Here is a 27,304-nt window from a genome sequence, read left to right as displayed (position 1 = left end):
GCATACAATTACAACGTAAGTATTGGTAAGTATATAATAATTTTTTTAATGTAATTTAATTGAAATTATTATAATTAAATTTAATTTAATTTAATTGTAGTTAATTAATTTAATTAATTTAATTTAAAATTAATTTTACTTTATTTATACCCTGTACCCCTGTATCCCAAAAACCCAAAACTGACCCTGAACCCTAAAAATACCCCTTTACCCAAAAATCCAAAACTGACCCTGAACCCTACAAATACCCCTTGACCCAAAAACCCAAAACTGACCCTGAACCCTAAAAATACCCCTTTACCCAAAAACCCAAAACTGACCCTGAACCCTAAAAATACCCCTTGACCCAAAAACCCAAAACTGACCCCGAACCCTAAAAATACCCCTTGACCCAAAAACCCAAAACTGACCCCGAACCCTAAAAATACCCCTTGACCCAAAAACCCAAAACTGACCCTGAACCCTAAAAATACCCCTTTACCCAAAAACCCAAAACTGACCCTGAACCCTAAAAATACCCCTTTACCCAAAAACCCAAAACTGACCCTGAACCCTACAAATACCCCTTGACCCAAAAACCCAAAACTGACCCTGAACCCTAAAAATACCCCTTTACCCAAAAACCCAAAACTGACCCTGAACCCTAAAAATACCCCTTTACCCAAAAACCCAAAACTGACCCTGAACCCTACAAATACCCCTTGACCCAAAAACCCAAAACTGACCCTGAACCCTACAAATACCCCTTTACCCAAAAACCCAAAACTGACCCTGAACCCTAAAAATACCCCTTTACCCAAAAACCCAAAACTGACCCTGAACCCTAAAAATACCCCTTTACCAAAAAACCCAAAACTGACCCTGAACCCTAAAAATACCCTTTTACCCAAAAACCCAAAACTGACCCTGAACCCTACAAAAACCCCTTTACCCAAAAACCCAAAACTGACCCTGAACCCTAAAAATACCCCTTTACCCAAAAACCCCAAACTGACCCTGAACCCTAAAAATACCCCTTTACCCAAAAACCCAAACCTATAACATTTTAAATATAATTATATACTTACCAATACTTACGTTGTAATGGTATGCGTTGTAAAAGTACTTGCGTTGAAAAAACATGCGTTGTAAATACATGCGTTGTAATGGTATTTGCGTTGTAAAAGTTTCGTTGTAATGGTAGTGCGTTGTAAAAGTTGCGTTCTAAACATTGTAAACCCATTAATCCATTACTGTTAGACCATTTGTAACAAGTGAGGCATTATTGTAATTGTAATTATGAGTACCTACATCCTCCTTAGTTACTGTGTTGGAAGAGGTTATGCTTTTTGATCTTTGACCTCTAATTATACTTGTTTAGGTATCTCATGGTAGTTACTGCACGTCCCTTGGATCATTTGTTACTAGTAGCATTATTGTTATTGTCTTGATAAATACTTGCGTTTTCATTGGTTTAATTGGTGTTGGGGAGATCATGTCTGTAACGTTTCCTCTAGAAGCACTATGCCAAAAGTGCCTAGTGGCTTACCAGTTCATGACGACAAATAGACAATGTCTTACCCTCACGAGCAGTTGTCAGTCCGAGCCTGGTTCTGCTCAGCACGTTTCTGGTCTCTTGATGCAATTTCTTTAGAAAGTATTGTGTGGCTTTCGGGGTAAGAAGGATCGTGGAGTGGCCATCATGAGTCACCTTCAGCCGAGCTGGGTAGAGCATAGCGTACTCCACACCCAGCTCTCGCAGTTTCTTTTAGCCGGATTGAACTCCTTACACGCTAGTTGAACTGACATAGTGAAGTTCCGGGTAAAACTCCAGTGCGTTACCCTGATGAACAAGTTACTTACCTTCGGTAACGCTTTTTCTGGTAGATACAATATCTGCCTGTGGATTCCTCACCTTGTGAATATCCCCTTGCGTCAGCAACATTCGGAAATTCTTTTTTCGTAGCCTCGCGCCGACGTGGACTCCTGACGTCATAGAGACACGACCTCGCTCGCGACTCCGCTGACGTCACCGACGCCTATAATAGGCCCACGCCGGCGTGATGACATCAGTTCCGCCCTTTTTTCCGTGCCATCGAGGCACACGGACGGACCAATGACAGTAGAAATATACAAGTATACATAGTACACAATACTCAAGGCAAAAAACACAGTGTTAAGCAAAAGCAGGAAAGCAATTGAAACATTTCCTTGACAACAAAATATATATACATTACATTACAGTAACTCTGGCATAGAAGAGTGGACAACGGGGAGGCGGGTGGGTCAGTGAGGAATCCACAGGCAGATATTGTATCTACCAGAAAAAGCGTTACCGAAGGTAAGTAACTTGTTCTTCTGATAGATACATCTGCTGTGTGGATTCCTCACCTTGTGAATAGAGTCCCACAGCAGTCCCCACTCCCGGAGGAGGGTGTCCACTCTTCTAAACCAGGAAATCCTGAAGGACAGAGCGAGCAAAGTGACCGTCCCTCCTCACTTCGGAATCCAAGCAGTAATGCTTCGCGAAAGTGTGGAGGGAAGACCAAGTTGCCGCCCTACAAATATCCTCAACAGGTACACCTCTAGCCAATGCTGAGGATGAAGACTTAGCTCTTGTAGAATGAGCCCTTATACCCTCTGGTGGTTCCTTACCGGCCAAAGAGTAGCAGATCTTTATGCAGAGGACGATCCATCTCGATAAAGTTCTCTTATGGACCGCTCTTCCTTTCTTGCAGCCAGCAAATCCAACGAAGAGCTGGTCTTCCAAACGAAAGTCCTTGGATCTGTCCAAGTAAAAGGACACCGCCCTCTTAGGGTCCAGACGGTGCAGTCTCTCTTCCTCCTTGGAAGGGTGAGGGGGAGGATAGAAGGTAGGAAGGGTAATGGACTGACCTAGATGGAAGGGAGTTACCACCTTAGGCAGGAAAGCAGCCCTGGTCCTAAGAACCATTCGATCAGCATGAATGGTCAGGAATGGGGGCTTGGAACTAAGAGCTTGAAGCTCACTAACCCTCCTTGCCGAGGTTATTGCAACCAGGAAGACTGTCTTAAGGGTAAGAAGCCTCATGGGACATTTATGGAGAGGCTCAAAGGGAGCACCCATCAAAATACAAGATTCAAATCCCACTGAGGCACAATAAAAGGTGAAGGAGGGAACTTATTAGTAAGACCCTTCAAAAACCTTAAGACCACAGGAGACTTAAAAAGAGAAAGCTGGTCAGGCAAGCAGAGAAATGCCGACAGCGCCGAAAGGTAACCCTTCACCGTGGCAACCGCAAGCCCCTGCTGCGCCAGAGAAAGGGCAAACTGGAGAACATTAGACAAATGGGCCTTCAAAGGATCAACAGACCTTTCCCCACACCACGTGACAAATTTCGACCATCTATAAGAATAGATGGACTTAGTGGAGTCACGCCTGGCTGACAAGATGACATCCACAACATCAGGCGGGAGGGAAAAGGAATTCAGGTTGCCCCGTTCAATCTCCAGGCATGAAAGTGTAATGTCTGGAGGTGGGGGTGTAGAACCTGCCCCTCCATCTGAGAGAGGAGGTCTGCCCTGAGAGGGAGACGGAGCGGCGGGTGAGAGGAGAGGTGGAGAAGATCTGTATACCACACCCTTCTTGGCCAGTCCGGGGCGACCAATATGACTTGGGCCCGGTCTTGGCGAATCTTCCTCAGAACCCGAGGAATCAAAGGTATGGGAGGAAACGCGTAAAGGAGTTGACCTCCCCAACTCAACTGAAACGCGTCCCCCAAGGATCCATGCATTGGATACTGGAGACTGCAGAATGACAGGCAGTGCGCATTCTCGTAAGTGGCAAACAGGTCCACCCGAGGAGTTCCCCACATCTGAAAGATGTCGTGAACCACCTCCGGGTGAAGCCTCCACTCGTGGTCGGCAGAGAACTGTCGACTGAGACTGTCTGCACGAACGTTCAACACTCCGGCCAAATGATTTGCCATCAGACAAATCTGATGGTCCTGAACCCAGGACCAGAGACGCAGAGCCTCTCTGCAGAGACACTGCGACCCCACTCCTCCCTGCTTGTTGATATACCACATCGCGGTCGTGTTGTCCATCAGGACTTGAACCGACTGACCGCGAAGGGAAGGGAGGAAGGCCTTGAGCGCCAAACGTATCGCCCGTAACTCTAGAAGGTTGATATGAAGCAACCTTTCCTCTGGAGACCAAAGACCTTTGACCTCCAGATCCCCCAGATGAGCACCCCACCCGAGAGTGGATGCATCCGTTATCACTGTGGCCACCGATGGAGGCAGTTGAAAAGGTTTTCCTTGAGACAGGTTGCCTTCCACGCCCCACCAAGACAGATCCGCCGCAGCTTCTCTGGAGATCCTCACTGACTCCCTAAGATCTCCGTTGTGCTGATACCACTGCCTGCGGAGGCACCACTGGAGCGCCCTCATGTGCCAGCGTGCATGGTTGACCAACAGAATGCATGAAGCCAACAGACCGAGCAGGCGAAGGACCTTCAGGACTGGAACGACCGCTCCATTGTAAAATAAAGGAATCATTTCCCGTATGTCGCGAATCCTTTGAGGGGGAGGGAATGCACGACATACAGTTGTGTCCAGTACGGCACCTATGAACAGGTTGCGCTGGGAGGGCACCAGGTGAGACTTGGGCACATTTATCGAAAAACCCAACCTGTACAACAACTGGGTTGTCTCTCGCAGATGATGGAGCACTCTCTCTGACGACTCTGCCTTGATCAGCCAGTCGTCCAAATAAGGGAATACTGGAATCCCTGATCTCCTGAGATGCGCCACCACCACTGCCATCACCTTGGTGAAGACTCGAGGCGCAGTAGTAAGTCCAAACGGAAGGACCGCAAACTGGTAGTGCTGCGATCCCACCGTAAAACGGAGATACCTCCTGTGCGACTTCAGGATTGGGATATGAAAGTAAGCATCCTGCAAGTCGAGCGACACCATCCAGTCTTCTTCTTGCAGCGCCTGAAGAACCTGAGCAAGGGTGAGCATCTTGAATTTCTCCTGTCTCAGATAGAGATTCAAGATCCTGAGATCCAGGATTGGACAAAGTCTGCCATCCTTCTTCGGAATCAGGAAATACCGGGAGTAGCATCCCTGACCCTTTTCCTGCTCTGGGACCACCTCTATCGCACCCTTTCTTATCAGAGTCAACACTTCCTCCTGCAGAAGTGACAGATGTTCCTCGGAGCAATACCCCTGGCAAGGAGGGAAATTGGGAGGGAATTCCCGAAAGGGAAGGGCATACCCATTTTCTACAAGATTGAGAACCCAAAGATCTGATGTAACCGATTCCCAATCCTGTAGAAAATGGGTAAGCCGGCCCCCAACCAGACCCACATGATCCTGAATGTCGGATCTAGGGCTGCTTCTCAGGGGCAGGGGGGTTGGAGGAAGTGGAGAAGGAAGAGGCCTGACGTCCACGAGGACGTGCTCTCTGCTTTCCCCTATATAAGGAATTTTGCTGCTGCTGTTGTTGTTGCTGCTGCTGCTGGCCTTGCCGGAAATTCCGAAAGGAAGAGCGACCAAAACCCCTGAATCTTCTGCCAGTCGAAGAACCTCTCATTTGAAGACCTAAAGACTTGGCAGTCGCTCTACTATCCTTAAACCTCTCAAGGGCCGCATCAGCCTTCTTCCCAAAGAGGCCAGAACCATCGAAAGGAAGATCTAACAATGTTGCCTGAACATCCGCCGAAAAGTCCGAGGATTTCAACCAGGCGGACCTCCTAGTAGCGACAGCAGTGCCCATAATGCGCGCCACAGAGTCTACAGTATCCAGACCACTCTGAATGACCTGGCGAGCCGCCGCCTGAGCGTCAGAGATGACTTCCTCAAAGTCCTTCCTGCCGTCCTCAGGAACTTTTGGAACAAGAACACGCAAAGAGTCCATAAGTGCGTGCAAATACCTCCCCATCAAACAAGTGGCATTTGATTACTTTAATGCCATACTGGCAGAGGAGAAGGTCTTCTTTGCCACCTGATCCTGCTTCTTTGCCTCCTTTTCACAAGGAACCTGAGGAAAAGCACTAACGTTCTTCTTGGAACATGCAGCCGGAATGACTAAACTCTCCGGTGAAGGGTGAGAGGTTAAAAAGGCAGGGTCCTCAGGGGCGACCCTGTACCTCCTGGCTACACTTTAAGAAACAGCAGGAGCCGACAAAGGTTTTTTCCATACCTCTAAAATGGGCTCTGTCAGAGCATCATTAAAAGGAAGAAGAGGTTCCACCACTGAACTTGGAGAATGCAAGACTTCAGTCAGAATATTAGATTTAAATTCCTCAGTCGGAAAAGTCAATTTAAGGAGATCAGCAGCCTTCCTCATAATCAAATGGTAGGGTTGAACATCCTTAGAAGGTGTACTAGAGCCTGAGGGCAACTCCCACTCTGGAGAGAAATCCAGGCTTCCTGCGTCTGCCAACTCCTCAAAACAATCCTCATCCAATTCACCTTCTTCAATGTCAGAATGTGAATCTAAGTACCTCCTTTCTTCCAACAGGCGTTGAGCCTCTCTTCTGGATCTCACCTTGACACGCTTTGCCACCGGATCCACCACCGGCTCTGACGGATTCGGGATCGACGTCGGAATCGAACTCGATGGCTCGGAGGGATGTGCTCGAGGCCGACTCGGAGCAGGCGACGCCGGGACCGGCGTCGATGGCTTCGGTAGAGGTGGAAAATGCCACGGCGGCGTCGGAGCCGGCATGTAAGGCATAAATGGAGCCGGAGGATAGGAGTGAGGGACTCCCAAACTAAAAGCCAGAGGACCCATGGGACCCGACCAGAGGGGTACCACGCCCTTGAAAAGACTCCATATATTGCGTTGAGAAACGCAGATGGGTCCTGGCCTGGGGCCGGAAAGGGCGGTTGAAAACCCTCTGGCCTGTCTTGAGGAGTGCTCGGATTCGGCTCATCTATAGGCGCGGAATCCCCATCCTCTCGAAGCTCTTCCTCATCTCGGGCCGGGGACGGCGCCGGAGATGGATTCGGAGACGGATTCGGAGCCGGAGTCGGAGTCGGAGCCAGAGACGGCGCCCGCGACTCAGATGGAGATGCCTCACCTTCAGGTTCTGGATCCGAAACATCAAGGGTCACCACCTTCGAACGTACCTTCTTCGGTGACCTCGACCTCGATCCCGACTCCTTACCAGTACGACGTCGGGACTCATGTCTCCTCTTCTTATGTTTCCTCTTCTTCGAAACATGATCCAAAGCCGACTTCGAGGATGACCTCCCTCGAGATCCAGACCTCGACCTCGATCTTGACCTCGACCTCGCCCTTCGAGAACGAGACCTCGACGATTTCTCCTTTCCAGCTTTCATCTTAGCCACCAGGAGCTTCGCCTCTCTCTCCCTCAGGGCCTTCGGGTTCATCTTCTTACACGAAGAACAGTCATCCACATCATGGTCCGAGCTCAAGCACCAGATGCAGTCGCTGTGTGGGTCGGTAATGGACATCATTTTGCCGCATTCTCTGCAGGGCTTGAAGCCGGTCTTTTTTCGAAGACATTGTCGAAGAGACAGGATACAGAGAAGCAGAAAATGGCAATAATATAGACAACAAAGTATCCGTTGGCTACAGAGATTCCCGATAACCGTTAGCGTCGACGACGCGGAAAAAAGGGAACTGATGTCATCACGCCGGCGTGGGCCTATTATAGGCGTCGGTGACGTCAGCGGAGTCGCGAGCGAGGTCGTGTCTCTATGACGTCAGGAGTCCACGTTGGCGCGAGGCTACGAAAAAAGAATTTCCGAATGTTGCTGACGCAAGGGGATATTCACAAGGTGAGGAATCCACATGGCAGATGTATCTATCAGAAATCTTATTTGCTGCTTCTCGCGGGCCATCCTCAAGATCACATCGCGGTCTCTATAATTAAGAAGGCGGGCAAAGATCGGTCGCGGAGGTGCGCCTGGTTTTGGTCTCGGGGCCAGGGATTTGTGGGCGCGCTCCACCAGCAACACTGAGGAAAGATGCTCTGTACCAAAGGTGTTGCGGATTAGTTCCTCCTCGTAGGTTTCCATCTTCCCCGTGTTTGTTGATTCTGGAACACCCACGATCCTGATGTTATTCCGGCGTGACCTCGCCTCAAAATCCTCCGCTTTGTTTTTAATCACATCCAAGAGTTTTTCCATTTCCGCGCACCTCTTAGTGGTAGTATGGGACTCCTCTTCCACCGTAGATATCCGGGTTTCTGCTTCAACGAGTCTTTCACCATGCTTATCTAATTTCGCCACCATGTTGTCGACTCTTTGAGTAATAGTGTCTAATTTTCCGTTGATATCCTGCAAGCTCTGTTGAATGGCGCTTAGCAGTGTCTCCATGCCATTAGGAGCCCCTGTTTTGCCATCAGGTTCAGTATCAGACTGTGCAGTAGCTCCCTTAGTGTGCTTTTTTGCTTTTTTGCTGGGTAGTCCTTCCTCTAGCTAAAAGGAGGTGCGCCGACGGGACACACGGCTGAACATTTCAAAAAATCCACCAGGTCAGACAGAGGGATTGTCTGCAACGCAATTGCGCTTTTAAACCTCACTTTAAAAAATGGTATCTTGCGCCGCTTACCTGCCTTGTACGTGCTTCCCCTGGTCCGATGCGGCTTGTGCCATTTGTGCGGAGGGGATCGACATGACCCTCTTTGCTCCCTTGCCTCCCCGGAAGCTAGGTCAGCCATCCATGCGCTGGTGTAGTCCCGCCCACTTCCTCTAGCTGAAAGGAGGTGTGCCGAGCGGAAGCGCGCAGCAGCGCGCTAGCGGCGGGCCAAAGGCAAGCCCATCTGCACCCGTCCGCCCCAGACCAACGCCAAACTCCAGACACCCTGCCCTTTTTCATCCACAACTCCCTCCTAAGCCCCACGTACCGTTAGCAATGACTCAGATTCAATATACCAGCAAGGAGCTTCTCTCACTTAACAAAGCCTACCCTTTGGTAGCGGGTCCCTTTCCCTCTTATATCACCAGGGCACCCTCTACTCAAAAACATCCTCCTACCAAAGGACAAGCCAAACAAATAAAAAACAAAACGAAACCTCCGCTACTCAGTCCAGAACAACCAGAACATAAATAACTAATTGGTCTATACTGTAACGCACGCTCTCTGGCTAAACACGCACTTGAGATCTGGTCTCTTCTAGACACAGAAAAACCTGACCTCCTCTTTATTACCGAGACATGGCTCCACGAACTCTCGCAACCCGACCTCTCAGTGGCTCTCCCACATGACTACCAAATAATTAGACTGGACAGAAAAAACAAGAAAGGTGGCGGCATAGCTATTGCCTTCAGAACTAATACCAAAATTCATATGGTAGAGGCCGTGCAGGCCACTTGGGATGAAATCTGCATTTTCTCAATGGAGAATGCAAAAAGTGGAACCTGGAAAGGTGCCCTTCTCTATAGGTCACCCGAAAATAAAATCCATTTCCCCAGTAACCTTACCGAGACGATAGCACCACATGTTCTAGCTGCCGATAACTTCCTGCTACTAGGCGATTTCAGTTTTCATGCTGAGCTTAATACTGACCCTCATACCCAAGACATTATCAACAGTCTTGAAACCCTAGGTCTAAAACAGATGATGACCGCCCCCACACATGTCGCAGGCCACACCCTAGACTTATTATTTACCAACTCCCTGAATGTAAATATAGATCAACCTACCCCCATCCTATGGTCCGACCCCCATGTAATAAAGTTCCATTTGAATGGGTTATTAACACAACCTCATCCTACGAAAGAATATAAACTAAGCAGATCCTGGAATAAAATAAGCCTAGATTTCTTCGCTGCCAATCACATTCCTACTTGCAGAGGAGCATAGAAAGATCACTGTTCAAGCCTTAATAGGCTCTAGATTGGATTATGCCAATGCCCTATATTTAGGGCTCCCGGACTATCTTGTCCAGCAGCTGCAAGTGGTGCAGAACTCCGCGGCTCGCGTCATCTTTGGCCTTCATAGGCGAGCGAGAACATCTGGGTTGGTGCAGTCGCTTTACTGGCTGCCCATCCGAAAGCGGATCATGTTTAAAACTTTGACCCTGGTGCATAAAGCACTTTCTGGCTCGGGAGCAAGGTATCTGCAGCGTAGGCTTGCCTTTTATCGCCCGGCCCGCTCACTTCGGTCGGAATCTTTGTTCATGGCCGTGGTCCCTCGAGTGAGGAAGGCTCGCACTGGGGGTCGCTCCTTCAGTCTCAGGGCCCCCCAGCTGTGGAACTCCTTGCCTCTCGCCCTACGCAGTATTCCCAGTCTGTTCCTGTTTAGGAAGAGCCTTAAGACCTGGCTCTTCAACCTCTAGGGTGTTCCTTTTTTTTTTCCCCTGTCTCTGTTTTATTGCTGTTATGTTTTTTTAATTGCTGAGCTGCCTACATAAAGCGCCGGGACACTCTTTTAGAGTAGCCGTGCGCTATATAAATAAATGTATAACATAACATAACATTCCGCCTGCTCTCTCCGAAACAGCGAATGTCAACCAGGCTGCAAAAAGCTTTGACTCAGCAATCACTGGACATTATTGCCCCCAAGAAAATAACTAAATGTCCGAAGAAACTATCCCCATGGTTCCCCCTGATCTAAAAAGTGAAAAACTTATCGTAAGGAAGGCAGAATGCAAATGGAGACATACGAAAAACATCATGGATAGGCAGCACTATAAAACTTTACACCACCATTACATGGAAAGCATTGCGATAACCAAAAGAGCATATCTAGGCAATTGAATGAACCAAGCTGCAAACTCTCATAAGGAACTATATAAGGTTGTGAAGGAATTCACCAACCCCGCCTTCCAGCCTACTATCTCAAACCGACCGCCTCCCAGGAATGGGTTGACTCCCTCTCAGATTTTTTAATTACCAAAATAAATTATATCCAAAAAGCATTCCCTCTAACAAACAATACTCCACCACAGCAAAAATCCCCAGTAACCCTCCCCAGCCCTGTCAACTACCTGAAAAATGTCAATGCAATAACAGAGGAAAGCACCTCTGTAACACTTAGGAAGATGCAATCCGGTTCACCTGCGGATCCAGCATCCCCACAAATGTTAGCTAAAATTGAACAAATTCTCATCCCCAAATTAACCAAAATCCTCAACTTATCACTAGCACAGTCAACAGTTCCTTTTCAATTGAAGGAAGCCGTGGTGAGGCCAATCATGAAAAAAACATCTGCCGACCTCAAACAACTATCGAACTACAGGCCTATCTCACTGCCCTCCCTTTTTTGGAAAGTAATGGAGTCAATGATCAATAAGCAATTATCAAATCATCTAGAAAACAATAAAATCCTTGACCCGTCACAGTCAGGCTTCCGATCCCATCACAGCTCGGAAACGGCTCTAGGCGAGATTGCCGACAACATCAGGCTCTCTCTGGATGCCAGGAAGTCCGCCATCCTAATCCTGCTCGATTTGTCGGCTACCTTAGACACCATATCTAAAATGGCACCCTATGTAAAATGGCAATAAATAAATGTTAAAAAAAAAATTCTTGGCAGAGCCAGGAGACACAAGACAATAGCGAGGTTTCCTTGAACCAACTGTACAACGTGGTTCTGTGGCTCTGCTGTCTGCAAACGCACCTCAGTGAGGGTATTAGCTCAAGGCAAGCTGCGAGGTATGTACCTACAAGCTGTCCCTAGGCTAAACCTGTGTAGTTGACAGTATTAGAAGTGCTGGTCTACCTAGAAGAGGAAAAAGAGAGAGTGTGCCTACAACCTGTCCCTGTTCTAAACATTCATGACAGAGCCAGGAGACACAAACCAGGAGCGAGGTTACCTTGAACCAACTGTACAAAGTGGTGCTGTGGCTCTGCTGGCTGCAAACCCACCTCTGTGAGGGCATTAGCTCAAGGTAAGCTGCAAAGCATGTACCTACAAGCTGTCCCTAGGCATAACCTGTGTAGTTGACAGTATTTGAAATTCTGGTCCACCTAGAAGGGGAAAAAGAGAGTGTGCCTACAACCTGTCCCTGTTCTAAACATACTTGGCAGAGCCAAGAGACACACAAAACGAGAGGCAGGTTACCTTGAACCAACTGTACAAAGTGGTGCTGTGGCTCTGCTGGCCGCAAACCCACCTCAGTGAGGGCATTAGCTCAAGGTAAGCTGCAAAGCATGTACCTACAAACTTTCCCTAGTCTAATGATATGTTGTTGATGGGTGTAGAAGTGACTGGTCCACTTAGAAGGGGAAAAAGAGAGTGTGCCTGCAACCTGTCCCTGTTCTAAACATACTTGCCTTGAACCAACTGTACAAAGTGGTGCGGTGGCTCTGCCGGCAGCAAAAACTCCTCAGTGAGGGCATTAGCTCAAGGCAAGCTGCAAAGCATGTACCTACAAGCTGTCCCTAGTCTAAACATGTGTTGTTGATTGTTGTCGAAGTGCTGGTCTACCTAGAAGGGGAAAAAGAGAGAGAGTGTGCCTACCACCTGTCCCTGTACTGTACATTCATAGCAGAGCAAGGAGATACAAAACGAGAGGCAGGTTGCCTTGAACCAACTGTACAAAGTGGTGCTGTGGCTCTGTCGGCAGCAAAAACACCTCAGTGAGGGCATTAGCTCAAGGTAAGCTGCAAAGCATGTACCTACAAACTTTCCCTAGTCTAATGATATGTTGTTGATGGGTGTAGAAGTGACTGGTCCACTTAGAAGGGGAAAAAGAGAGTGTGCCTGCAACCTGTCCCTGTTCTAAACATACTTGCCTTGAACCAACTGTACAAAGTGGTGCGGTGGCTCTGCCGGCAGCAAAAACTCCTCAGTGAGGGCATTAGCTCAAGGCAAGCTGCAAAGCATGTACCTACAAGCTGTCCCTAGTCTAAACATGTGTTGTTGATTGTTGTCGAAGTGCTGGTCTACCTAGAAGGGGAAAAAGAGAGAGAGTGTGCCTACCACCTGTCCCTGTACTGTACATTCATAGCAGAGCAAGGAGATACAAAACGAGAGGCAGGTTGCCTTGAACCAACTGTACAAAGTGGTGCTGTGGCTCTGTCGGCAGCAAAAACTCCTCAGTGAGGGCATTAGCTCAAGGCAAGCTGCCATAAACCTACAAGCTGTCCCTAAGCTAAACGTGTAGTGTTGACTATTGTTGAAGTTCCAGGTCCACCTTGGAGGGAAAAAAGAGTATGTCTATAACCTGACCCTATGCTCCTCTTTTTGAAAGAGTAAAAACTAGATCCGGATTCCTAGAGCGTATACCAAGATGCTTCCCAGGAGGTCCACAGATTTGTTATACCTTCTAGTCACCGACTTACCTGCATGATGTCTCTTAGGGAACAGCCAACAGTCTTTCCAACGTGACGTGATTGTTCATCTTTTTCACCTTCATCACAGACACCATAAAAGTGTTCTCATGAGTACGGTTTACACCTTGTGTACAAAAAACATATTTTAATGATTAAATACTTCTAGTCACACATCCCCAAATCGCACCCATCCATTTATTTGATACTCGCCCCCTTACTATGCAGAGTTGGATTGTAAGTAGCATTTGCAGAGGCAGAGCATCCCTCCAGAAACTCTCATGCAAAACACAGTTGGTGTTAGTGAAACCATGTAGTGCTAAACCAAGGGCAATAAAATCACTTCCAAAAAGATATTGGTCACCATCTCTCACCCCCACATCAAACGTGACTGACTTTCCACTGGTTAATATCCACCCACTTGTCAGTCAACACAGTATGCTTCTCCGTATCCTTTTCTGATAAGTTAGACGGCTATTTATTAAGCAGAGTAGAGCAGTTCCATTTACTCTGCACTGTCCGCAAAGTCATGCAAGGCTAAGCTCGTTGTTTATCCAAGCTGAGATCAAAAGATAGTCACAAAACAGGACCCTTCCTGCTGGACTAACACCCCTCTGACAATCTCCCTTACAGCAAGATACCAAGAGACCAATGCTTGCGTCAGGTTCACTAAACAAGTCATGTAGCAAGAGGCACAAAGTCAGATGCCTATGCAGGATATCAGAAATCCATGTTATGTGATGTTATTCCGGAAAGTATCCCGGTGCTGAAGCAGGAAATGTTTTGGCCAGAGTAGGGGCTCGGTGAAGAGTCAGGTTTTCAGTTTCTTATGGAATTCAAGAACTGACGAGGTGGCTGTGATGTGCAGTGCCAGATCATTCCAGGCTTTAGAAGGGAGCTAGAAGGCATGACTGCCAGATCTGCTTATGTATATGCAGGTGTGTGTGCGAGTAGGAGTGTGGCTGGGTGGAACTTTCTGATAAGTGTGTGGGAGTTTATGTGGTTGTTGAGGTATGTGGGGCTGTACATTTATTAGGCACCTTCGATTGTAAGAACTAACTGAAATAAAAGAAGACATATGGTGCATTACTTTGGGACACTATCAAAAGATAGTGTGTGGAGGAATCAAAAGATGTGGGGTGGGGCGTTCCTTGGTAATGATGCCTGGCACTGCGCCAGATGTAACGGCCCTCCATTGAATGTCTAATGCTATGGAACCGGTAACTAGTTGGTGCATGCAAAGGCTATACACTTTCACTCAAGTAGCAAGGAAGAACAGTACAATATTTGCCTTGTAGTACAGGAGGCAGGGTGTGCGTGTGACCCGAGCAAAATCCATGATTTGCCGAGGTCACATCAAGCACTGTCTCTGGGGCTTACACCACTGTAAGGAGGACTTCAGCAACCAATAGCTGTGTAAAGCTAAAGAGCCTATACTTCCCCATCCCCAACCAGTGCACAGGCACTGTGCTGCTGCCTATGAATGTAAGCTGCCAACAGTTTGAAAAGGCTGAGATGGGCAGGAATATACATGTTTGTGACAGAGCACCCTATCCATGAAACTGTAAATCATACCTGCAGTTTATAAATGGCTAACAGACAAACCAGGGGACAGCACCGTCCCAATGAACAAATGCCAAATGGTCAAATGACAAAACAAAGCACTGGGAAACAAGAGGCAATAACAATCTAGAGGGCAAAGGGAACCCAAATCTGATTGTCCAGACAGTCCAGCTAGACACTTTCCTATCAGAACAACTGGCCCTACCCTGTGGTGTCCCTCAAGGCTCATCCCTCAGTCCAACCCTATTTAATATCTGTGTCACTGATTTGGCGGGGGTAAGCTCACGCCCACTTGGTCTGATACATGGTGGCCCACGAACCTAGGCCCCCCCCTCCCATCTACCAAGGTTAAAAATCTAGGAGTTCTCTTAGACAACAAACTCACTTTTTCATCCCACGTTAATTCCATTGCTACCTCATCATTTTTAAACTGAAAGCAATTAAAAAGATCCTTCCTTTCCTCCCTCCCAATTCTGGTAAAACACTGGTCCGCAAATACCGTCGAGACACCATCAATTATAAACTTGGCGAAGTTTATAATTGGGCAGAAGTATACGCGAGAAGACAAAATCGCCAATACACACAACAAACAGACACATCATCCTCGGATACAGATGCCACATTAGAAACATCTAGGAGGACACATATGGCACAAAAACCGTCCACAAGTTCAGATAAAGCACCTCAACCTTTTTTAGAGGTAGGCCCAAACGCAGGGGACGACCCAGGGGGTCAAGAAGGAAGCCACGCACAAGAGAAGGAGAAGGACCCCCCACAAACTCGAATGCAGCCACGAGGAAGGACAGAAAGAAGAATCGTTAGATAATTTGGTCACCAAACTACAAACCAAAGTCCTTCAAAAAGGGACATCGTTTGTGCCCACAGCACACACTAACAATTTGGAATTAAACATTAGCCTTTTCAAACTCATGAGGAAATTGAGACTACGCCATTTTTTCACTAATGTTGTAGCGGAACACCAAGATCGAAAAGAAGATTCTCTCAAAGGTCTCACTACTACTAGCACATACATTGCTCCCATCAGCCATAAAACATTAGATCTATTCGAACAAATGGTAAAACAGGATTTAAACAAAATCAACTACCGGAGAAGAACAAAAATCAAAAATCTCACACAAAAAGAATATGCCATTCTTCAAGCTATAGCTAATAACCAAAGCATCATTTGTCAAAAAGCGGATAAAGGTGGAGCTCTTGTTGTTATGAACAAAGATTACTACAACTCACAAGCCTTATTGCACCTCGAGGATGAAAATACCTACATGGAACTAAATTCTAATCCCACTAAAGAAATTCAAATGACACTCCAAACCATCATACAAGATGCTATGTCAAGAGGATGCATAGATGACAAAATAAAGAAATATCGAACAACAGACCATCCTAAGGTACCAGTGTTTTACCTTACACCAAAAATTCACAAAGACCCAATCAAACCTCCATGCCGTCCGATCGTTTCCACTTGTGGGAGTATTCATGAACCGGTGGGATAAATATCTTCAACCTTATGTTGTCACAATGGATTCCTATGTTAAAGATACCACAGATTTCTTGACTAAATTGAATAAAGCAAACCTTGACACAGATGAAGAAATTATCATGTGCATTATAGATGTCCAAGCACTCTATACTTCAATACCGCATAACATGGGAATAGAAGCTACAGAAGAAGCATTGCTTCACATGGATTATGAAGAACCCATGAAAGTGTTTTTATTGGAGCTACTAAACTTTACACTGATGCACAGTTATTTCAGATGGGAAAATCAAGGGTATCTCCAAAAATCAGGTACATCGATGGGGAATCCAGCAGCGCCTTCATATGCAAATATTTTCATGCATAAATATGAAAACACCCACATTCTACAGAAAGACCAATGGAAACAAAATCTACGCTTATACCTGAGATTTATCGACGACATTTTTATACTATGGAGCGGTACAAAGGAAAACTTAATCTTCAACAACTAAATGAAGTAGACCAACGAATACAATTCACCTATGAGACTCATGACAGCAGAATTAACTATTTGGATGTAACAGTCATCAAAAGAACAGGTAACAAAATAGAGACTACACTCTATACAAAATCAACAGATCGGAACAATTTGTTAACATACCAGAGCTTCCATCCATCTCCACTTAAACAACACTTGCCATACTCACAACTCTTGCGTGTAAAGCGAATCGTCTCAGACCCAGAGGAAGCATTGACGCAATCACAAATCATGCTACAACATTTTTTAAAAAGAGGATATCCAGATACGGTGTTAAACTCAGCCCTGGAGAGAGCTCAACTGAAAGACAGAGAGACTTTACTTTCAACATCCACAACTAAAAAAGAAACCAAAATAACATGTGTCAGCAAATTCTCCACAGCGAGTCCCATATTAAAAAAAACTATCAAAAAACATTGGCGAATATTACAGTCAGAACCAGACTTCCATAACATTTGTAATGATGAACCACTATTCGCATACACTAGAGCAAAAAATCTAGGAGAAATTATCAAACATACCACAGTGTACAAACCGAATGTCAAATACAAAGGCACTATTCCATGTAAAAATTGCAGCAACTGCCATAATATAATGGAAGGCAATACCATAACGCATCCGATGAGAGGAAACAAAATCAAATTACACGTTACTGCAACCTGTGACACCAAAAACATTATATATATGATGAAGTGCCCTTGCGGGAAAGCATACATCGGACAGACAGAACGGAAATTCAAGATAAGGCTCACAGAGCATAAAAGTAACATTAGAATGAAAGTTTTGAAATCAGCAGTAGCAACCCATTTTATTTAACAAAATCATCAAATCAATCAAATCAAGGCATGCATCCTAGAAGTTGTGGAAAGAAGTGAAGAAAGAGACAATAAAAAAACTCTCCTGAAACGTGAGAACCACTGGATATATTATTTACAAACATTAAGTCCTAATGGGATTAATGAACGGACAGAATTCAGCTGCTACTTATGACCACATGCTACTTTACATCATATATAATACCTGATATTGTGCTGTGAGACCATTGTATATGCACCATTTTAAATGTATCTGTATTCAGTTATGATTTATCCATTATTAATTAGGTTGTTTTTGCAATGGACATGTATTTTGCTTGCCGTCATTCACCGTATACTCATTGTTGTTCACACTCGTATGTTTATAAAGCTTTATTCACAACTCGATTGTGACCATTCACATTCTGAGCATCTGGCTCCTTTAAGAGATCACGTGCGTAGCTAACGTTTTAAAACACACCCCACATACGTCAGACGCGAACTTCTTTCGAACCGAAGGAGAAACACACCTCAGCGCCATAAGACGTTACGAAAATAATATTCGGTAAGCAGCCAAAGCGGAGCGCAGCCACCTTTTGAAACCAGCGCGTAACTTTTCGTATGGTTTAGATAATTCTTGTATCTTTAATACCATAGCTATAGATACCAGATAAGGTTGGACATATGACACATTATGGCATACAAAGTGAAGGATAGTATTAGGAGTTGGAAAAACAATGTTGGTGATTGCACAAGTGATTTTTTATTTAACTTGTTTTTATTTAACTTGAAATACAAAAAACAGAATGGAAGGTGCACTCGAATGAAGTCAGTAGCAGTAGTTATTTTTAAATAAATTCTTCTTTATTCAGAAAAGTATTGGTGAAGCATAGGCACAGCCAACGCGTTTCGTTCCTCTTTTTGCCTCTTTTAGGAACTTCGTCAGGGCTGTAAAGATTACAAACATATTTATACATAAATATACATTCAACATAGCACATCAAGACATAGGTGTTAACAAAAAAAACTAGGAGTGAATAACCCACCAGACAACAACTAACACTAGACAAAATCTAAGTTCAAACAGTAAAAGAGTGTAGATTGTAGATCGTTTGTCAATTTTTCCTGCTCCGACTTGAAATCCTGCCATGCCCCGACATCATCTTCCAACTTCCCAGTCCGCTCCTCCACCTCAGTCACTCTCTCAGCGATGCCATCATATAGTTTATTAACCTTCTTGAGGGTGTTGTGAATCTTTTTTGTTGCTTGTCTCGCCCTACGACTTTCTGCCCTTGCTTCCCCTTGCATCTGTTTGAGCGTGGTGCAAATCATATCAAAGGGGGCCGTATACTGTGCTGGAATGGGAGTATTATCAGGGTTATTCTCCTCTGTGTAGGTCTGCGATGTCGCAGAGTAGTCCCAGACTAACTTCTTCCCCGCTATTGTGGGTGATCCTGTCTCTCCGCCATGCCTCCTCCCTTTCACCTTTCTCTTTTTCTGCGTGCTTTCTTTCATTGACGAGGTTGAGCCTGAACTTGTCTCCCCATCTAGTTCTCCCTCCTCTGAGATGTCATCGCTTGTTTGAGTATCATCAGTGTCTTCGTTTACAGAATAAAAGCATTCTCCTTCCAAGGAGGCTCCCTCTGTTTCCTCTGGCCCTAATGTCCTTTTACCAAAAGCTAGAGGTGCTAGAGGAGCAGATCTCCCTGCAAGGTTAGGATTACTACCTCGAGCACTCGTTTCCTTAGCCTTATTGCCCATTTTAGCCTCCATTTGGATTAATGCCTCCATCATGTCTGCACTCCCAGCGGACCCAGCTCTAAAGGGCGCCCCTCTTAGATCTATTCCTAGGCCATTGCTGGAGCCCTTGGCCTCGCTCAGCCCACTGCTGCTCATACATGCAGCCTGCGTTACCTGGGGTGCTTCGATTCCCCCATTGTCTCCAACGCCGTCTCTGACTCCGTCTTTGATGCCACTGGTGCCGCTGCTGCCGCTACTGCCGGGAACTGAAGCCAAATCCCGAGGTTGCCTAGCAACCGCTGTCTCTACGCTGGGAGTGTCTGCCGTTGCGTCCTCGAGGACGTTCCTGTGTACAATCTGCTCCGTGTCTGGCTGGGAGCCCGATCTGGATGTAAATGCTTCCATCAAGGTAGGCTGTCTCAACAATGCTTCTTTTCCTTTGTTAGATCCCTGTCTCGGATCTGTTAGATTGTCTGCTGTAGGGTGATCCAGGCCCTGTCGGGCCGATCAGGCCTCTCTGCAAGTACTGCTTCAGGGTTCTGACGGGTCTCCGTTTTCTTTCCTTTCTGAGCCGGGGGTATGTTTTTTCTGGTAGCACCAGTACCGCGCTGTTGTAGTCCTGAGGTCACAGCGTTATTGTTTTTTTTGTAATTGCTGGGGTACTTCTGGTACTCGAACCTTGCTGATGCGTTGGGGTATCTTGTGGTGCTTTTATCTTCTCGTTCTCTTTGTCTTTGTCCTTCACCGTTTTAGATACCCGTGTCGGCATCCTCGCCAGCTGCATCTGAACCTCTGCTTTCCACTCAGCTAGTTTAAGCAAAAATGCGCTGATTCTAGCTTTGGTTGCTGGGTATGCCTTGGAGGTCCTGAATGTGGGAGCAACAATATAGGTGTCTCTGGACCTACGCTTGGTATTACCCATTGATTTAATATTTCATGATGTAACTATTTCTTTGTCGTATGTTATTTTGAAAAAGAATCCGTTAGTTAAGATATTCCATATACGCATATATGCATCTGTATCATACGTATGACCCTTGATATATGTTTTTCTTGAATTTTTCATGAACGTGATTTGTGCTCTTTTTGTACTTAACTTTTAAAAAATCTATGCTCAGGTCTCAAGTGGCCTTTTCCTTGTGACCTCGGCTTGGCCCTTAATCTATTTCAAATTACTTTATAGAACCGTTTTTGAAGATTTTATGAACCGGATAAACTTAACACGACCTGGATAAACTCAATGTCAATCCGGCTCTGGCGCTTTTATTAGGTAAGGATGTGACTCATAGATCATTCCTTACTAATTGTAGGAAAATACTAATGCGAATGGAGCTGAATCTCATTGCACAATGCATTGATTGGGGATCAGTTATATCCAATTGCTCAAGTGTATTTAAAGAGGACTAAAATTAATTCTATTGTATGGATACATAACATAAGGTGGTATTTTAACATCGCTGCTTGGTAGTGTAATGTGCCAGGGGTTACCACACACCATGCATATTCCATCCGGGAGTTACGGTGTCTGCGCCAATGATTAATTCTTTTCAGGCCACTTTTTTCTATTTTTCTCCTCACTGACCACTCGGTCTTAATCCCATTACAGCTTCTGGTTTTGGATTGTATTACACCAACAAAGAACTATTCCAGACGACGCCCAGTAAGGCGTACTTCATCCTAATATTAAGGTATATCTATATAATTGGTATCCAATTTATACCTCAGTGGAATGCTATAGGTGTTGCAGTTCTCTCTTTCCCCGTTCTTTGCAACAATACCCGATCTAACCACTAAACAAACCCCCTTTCGGTCTCCTGTTAATACAATACTTCAATTCCCGAACCCAATTATCTGCCTTGGACTACTCAATGTTGACTCCCTTATTCCAATTCCCACAATCCCAGCATAGATGGGTATTTCTTTTATTCTAGATCACTATTATTCATTTTTCATACTTAATTTTTCCTTATCGGTTGTGATCCTGATGTTGGATCTATTGTGCGGTGTGTTTCTTTCCCCCCCCTTTTTTTCACTTTATTTCATCTCACCTTACTTTTATAACTTTTTCATCTTACCTCAGGATATTACTTCTGATTTATTGAACAGACCACCTCTCCGGACGTTATCTTATTTGATTATCGAGTCGAGCTCCTTAACGCTATAAGTACTCGGTAAACATATTCAGTTTCACTGTTCTTTCTGTCCAATTTTCTTTGTAATTATTCTTTAACTCCTTTTTGTGCATGGTTTTTATATTTGTAAAAAATTCTGTACCCATCGGGATTGCAGTATTTATCTAAATATCCCTTTTTCTTTGGGAAACTCTTTAGAGAATTGCAAAATATCTGTTAAAGGCTTCCTTAGAGTAACAAAATCTCTCCTACAGTCACCCCTTCCTTCTCGCTGCATATCATACTTCATGTGGTATATGTAAATATGGAGATTAGTCCTCTTAGGTCAAAAGTTTTTGTAAATAATATGTATATCAGTATGTATCATGATAGTCTTTTTAATTGTTGAGTGTACTGTACGGTAATTGTTGTATTCCAGGATGTGTCACTACACTCTTTTACTGTTTGATCTTAGATTTTGTCTAGTGTTAGTTGTTGTCTGTTGGGTTATTCACTCCTAGTTTTTTTTGTTAACACCTATGTCTTGATGTGCTATGTTGAATGTATATTTATGTATATATGCTTGTAATCTTTACAGCCCTGACGAAGTTCCTAAAAGAGGCAAAAAGAGGAACGAAACGCGTTGGCTGTGCCTATGCTTCATCAATACTTTTCTGAATAAAGAAGAATTTATTTAAAAATAACTACTGCTACTGACTTCATTCGAGTGCACCTTCCATTCTGTTTTTTGTATTTCAATAATTTCTACATCCCATGGCAGCGGATGTTGGAAGAGATTGCACCACCCTAATTCAAGAACTAAATGATCCGTAGTGCTTGACCTGGTCTGCTGCCCTTGGTCCTTTTGTCTTTTTTTTAATTTAACTTGTTGATGTTCATTTAACGCACCGATGTTATACCGCATAGAGTTGACAATTGTAGCACGTTAATCATTTAATGTTGCACAAAATAGGGATGGTTACATCATTTGTTTCACAGACTTCCCCTATGAAGGCCAGTCGGCCGAAATGCATTGGAAGACATAATTGTGTTGGATATATGAAAATTCAATCAGTCGAATAGTTTTGATACTCGATGGATAACTATAAAATACAATTGAGTAATTGCATTGAACTGATGCCATAAGTATGAATAAAATACTTGCAAAATCGAGAAGCGTATTGACAACCTTTGTTTGAAAACTTTATTCTACAAGAATCAGCTGGTGTTTCCAGCAATTACCCACCAGTGCCATAGGAGACACTGACACAGTTTGTGTCAGTGCGGTCTAGAGTTATTGTCATATACTCCCGAGCGGGGAGTATTCCTCATGAGCACGGTATACGCCTTAAAAATCATCAAAAAAACAACGCAGTGCACGGACAGTATCCATAGAAAACACTGGTCACCTCATTCATCATGTCCTCAGTGGACTACTGTAACGGACTCTTGGTCAATGCCCAAGAAAAGGTCATAAAAAAACTGCAGTATATACAGAACGCCGCGGCCAGACTGCTTTCAAACACCCCTAAATTCAAACCTATTGCTGACACCATACAAAAATACCATTGGCTCTCAGTCAAAAATAGGATAAAGTTTAAGGTGCTCTGTATCACCTACAAAGCCACGCACAAACAAGGCCCATGTTTTCTCATCGACCATTTCAAATTCCATGCTCCTAATCGATCACTCCGATCAATGAACAATCTCACCATGACGGTTCCCCGCACCAGAACAGTGGCCTGGGGTGATCACAGCTTTTACGTTCCGACGGCAAAACTCTGGAACTCCCTTGATTCAGACATTAGGTCTGCTCCCACTCTGACTGTTTTCAGGAAAAAAATAAAAACATGGCTTTTTAACCAGTAACTTATATTCACTTTCATTCTGCCCTCATTCACAGCGCCGAGACGCCCTTGGGCAATTGTTCGCGCTCAACAAATCACATAAATAAATAAATAAATAAATAAATAAATAAATTGAATTTATGCTGAAATCTGACCCACTCACTAATCATTTTTCTGAAAGCAAAAATATTAACCGGCATGAAACAAACCAGGGGTTACAAGATGGTACATCTTAAAACCAAAACGGGTTTGGAGCAAAGTGTCTCTCTCCAAAAGTTGAACGCACAGCTCAGTCCTTCAGAAATCAACCACAATTTATTCTATTTAAGCCAATTTTATTCCAACTTATTCCATATAATGATATATTCCTTAATCAATGTGCATAGACATCTGCGGGTGGGCGGGGTACTTACATGAGTTGTTTGAATAGGTTTTTGTAATATCATGCAAGTCAGTGTCATTGTAAAACATAGGCGCTAAATGCAACCGGAGCTTCCGAGGCAGCAAAAGCGGTGTGTTATGGAATTCGTAGGAACGAGGGAGTGGAGGTTCACATAATTGATTCATCAGGTGAGGCGTGGCTACGCCACACGAACTGATAAGCGGGAAGTCAGTTAGAAGTGAGGCTTTGCTTTGCGGAATGGGGGACGAAGTTAAGAAGGCGCTTGCACAATCGGATAATTAAGGTATGGAATAAATTGATGGGGTTCTGCTTAATGGTTACTATTAACTGTCAACAGCGTGGAGAATTAACTGATGGGTAACAGTCATCATGCCTTTTTTAAATAATAAGTGAAGAGGCAGAACAAGGGCGGGGTGTGCTACTTAGTGAAAGCTTATTCGGGCAACTGTTTTGAAATGCATATGTAAACATCAGTGCAGTTTAGAGAGAAAACGTTGACTAAAAGGTGTTTTTAAGAATATCGCATGCACTGTTTAAAGCAATAATTGATAGTATCTATGTACGGAGGTGTGAAGACAAAGTCTAACATTGATGTTTTTAAATTTGTAGTGAAACCCCTGACGAAGGGCTTAAAAAAGCCCGAAATGCATTGGGTGTAAAAGACTAATTACTGAAGATTATGAATGTACGTCTCGTGCAACAGAAAAAGGCCCGGATGGGCATATCTGCTGCATCAGAAACTTTGAAGTACAGAAGTGCCTCTCATGTGAGAAGATGAAAAAGAACTGTTTAAATTATATGGAATAAGTTGGAATAAAATTGGCTTAAATGGAATAAATTGTGGTTGATTTCTGAAGGACTGAACTGTGCGTTCGACTTTTGGAGAGAGACACTGTGCTCCAAACCCGTTTTGCATTCCTATACATGTGGAAATTGGGCGGACCACGGAGCCGGGCTGCACGCTAAATGTTTAAAGAAAGAATAAAACTTCATGAGGAACAGAATTGGACTAACCCGGTGTGCACAGTCACCCTTTCTTGTATACATTTTAAAACCAACCAGCAGACGAATATTAATGCAAAATGTTTTAGTGCTGAATACTAATGCACAATGTTTTAGGACTACAAACACTGCAAACAGAACAGTCACAAAAAATCAGACTACTTCCAAAGCATCACTCAAAAAATAAAGCACAAACACAGAAACATTCTCATATGTTTCCAAATAGTTTTCTGGAACCTCACTAATGTGATTAAAAGAAAAGGAAAAGTGTCCGATACCCAAGAAGAAAACATGACCAACAAACTCTTCAAACAAAACGTTTTACAATTGCAGTTCCCCGCCAAAGAAAACCTAGGACCTCCAGACGTAAAACAGGGCGGACTAGCATCCAGTCATACAAGGGCAAGTGAAAACCATATGTGGAAAGAAAACCACGGCCTTGTTATGGTCTGTGGCTGGTATGCCAAAAAAAGACTATGTAGATTTCATTTCTTGCACTTTGTCAATGCGCTTACCTCTCTGAAAACTTACCCAACACAACCAAACGTCGACAAAACATTGCCAAACATTCAATCTGCGCCAGCTCACAACATTCAAGATACCATTACAAATCCCCACAAACACCTACAATCACCCCCACCAGCCAGGTAAAAACATTTACACCGCACACCCTAAACAGCTAAATAGCACCCCAATGGCTCTGAAGACACTATGATACACCCAGAGACACCTGTATACACCCAAGGGAACAAAGACCAAGATCTCAGACATTACCAACATCATATACGTCCACATGCATATCCACAGAGAGCAACACCCAGTCTAACATGTCACAAACCAGTACATAAGAAGCAACACTTATGAATATTCAAATACTCTCACAATTTATATACCGTGCTATTTGTAATGGAAATCACCTTCAACATAAGGGTAGGAAGAGGTTGATGGGGCGAGGCACAAGATCACAAAAACTCACCTGAGTGATAAAACCACCTACCTTTTCACCAGACTCTCCTCACACAACACAGCCTTGTGAATACATAGCTCCTTCCAACCCAACAAGGTCTGCAACTTTTAGTCGGTGAGCATGTTTCATTTTTAAAAAAAGGCTGGACTCCCACAATAATACATGTTCGAAACCTGGGGAAAGTGCAGCTCCAGTCTGACATTTTTCCTTAAATAAAAACATAATACTGCAAAGTGTACCTTGAAAATATGCAGCACAAGAATCCGGCTGCCCATTTGCTTCATGCAAATTTTAAATATGAATTCAATCAATAAATCAAGCAATCAGGGGTTTGTTAAAGCGCAACTACTCACCCGCAAGGGTCTCAAGGCGCTGGGGGTGGGAGGGTGCAGGTTCCAGGCCAACAAGGAGGGGGACCGTCGAAGAGCCAAGTTTGAGGTTTCTTATGAAGATGGGGAGTGATGTTGTCTGTCTGAGGTGGAGCGGAAGGGCGTTCCAGGCTCTGGCCGCGCGGAAGGAGAGGGAGCGGCCTTCTGATCTGTTTTTTCTGGTGCGTGGGACCACGGCGTAGGAGAGCTGGGCTGATCTGGGGTCCTTTGGGGTGCGTGGAATTTGAGTCGGCTGTTTAGGTATGCTGGTCCAGTGTCGTGGACGGCCTTGTGTGCATGAGCATCTTGAAGGTGACTCTTGCCTCGATGGGGGAGACAATGGAGTGTGCGCAGGTGCCGGGCGATGTGGCAGTGTCTTGGCAGGTTGAGGACCAGCCTGCGGCTGCGTACTGGATGTTCTGTAACTTGCGAGTGAGGTTTTTGTTTGTTCCAGCGTTGAGTGCGTTGCCGTAGTCGAGTCTGCAGGTGATCAGGACGTGAGTGAGGGTCTTTCTGTGTTCGAAGAGTATCCATTTGAAGGTCTTATGTAGGAGGTGGAGGGTATGGAAGCAGGAAGATGAGACAGAGTTGATCTGGCGGTCCATTTTGAGCTCGGAGTCCAGGATGATTCCCAGGTTGCGTGCGTGGTCCGTGGGGGTGGGCCGGTTTCCGAGGGTGGAGGGCAACCAGGTGTCATTCCAAGCATTGGGGTTTGGGCCCAGGATGAGTACTTCTGTGTTGTCGGTGTTTAGTTGTAGGCAGCTGTGTTTCATCCATTTTGCGACGGCTTCCATGCCTTCTCGAAAGTGGTGTCTGGCAGGGTGAACAACCTTTACAACGAAACTTTTACAACGCACTACCATTACAACGCGGTCATTACAATGCAAACTATTACAACGAATTGCTCTGGGGGGCGCTCTAGGATAGGGAATAGGTTAATTTACTATCCAATAACCTTCCCTAGTGTCCACGGGGACTGGAGTTGGAATAGTAAATTAAACTATTCACTATCCAGCACCCCAAAGCTCTATGCGTTGTAATGGACTGCGATGTAAAAACCGCGTTGTAAAGGCAGGCGTTGTAATAGCCTGCGTTGTAACGTCATACATCCGTCTGGCAGTGTTGGGTTTGTTGAATAGGGAGAGGACGAGTTGGGTATCGTCTGCATATGACACTATGTTGAGTCCGTAGGTTCTGACGATGGGGGCGGGCGGGGCCATGTAGACGTTGAAGAGTATAGGGCTGAGGGAGGACTACTGAGGGACTCCGCAGGT

This window comes from Lissotriton helveticus, chromosome 1_1, assembly GCF_964261635.1.
Source record: "Lissotriton helveticus chromosome 1_1, aLisHel1.1, whole genome shotgun sequence".
In the NCBI taxonomy this organism is placed as follows: domain Eukaryota; kingdom Metazoa; phylum Chordata; class Amphibia; order Caudata; family Salamandridae; genus Lissotriton; species Lissotriton helveticus.
This window is presented reverse-complemented; position numbering follows the sequence as displayed.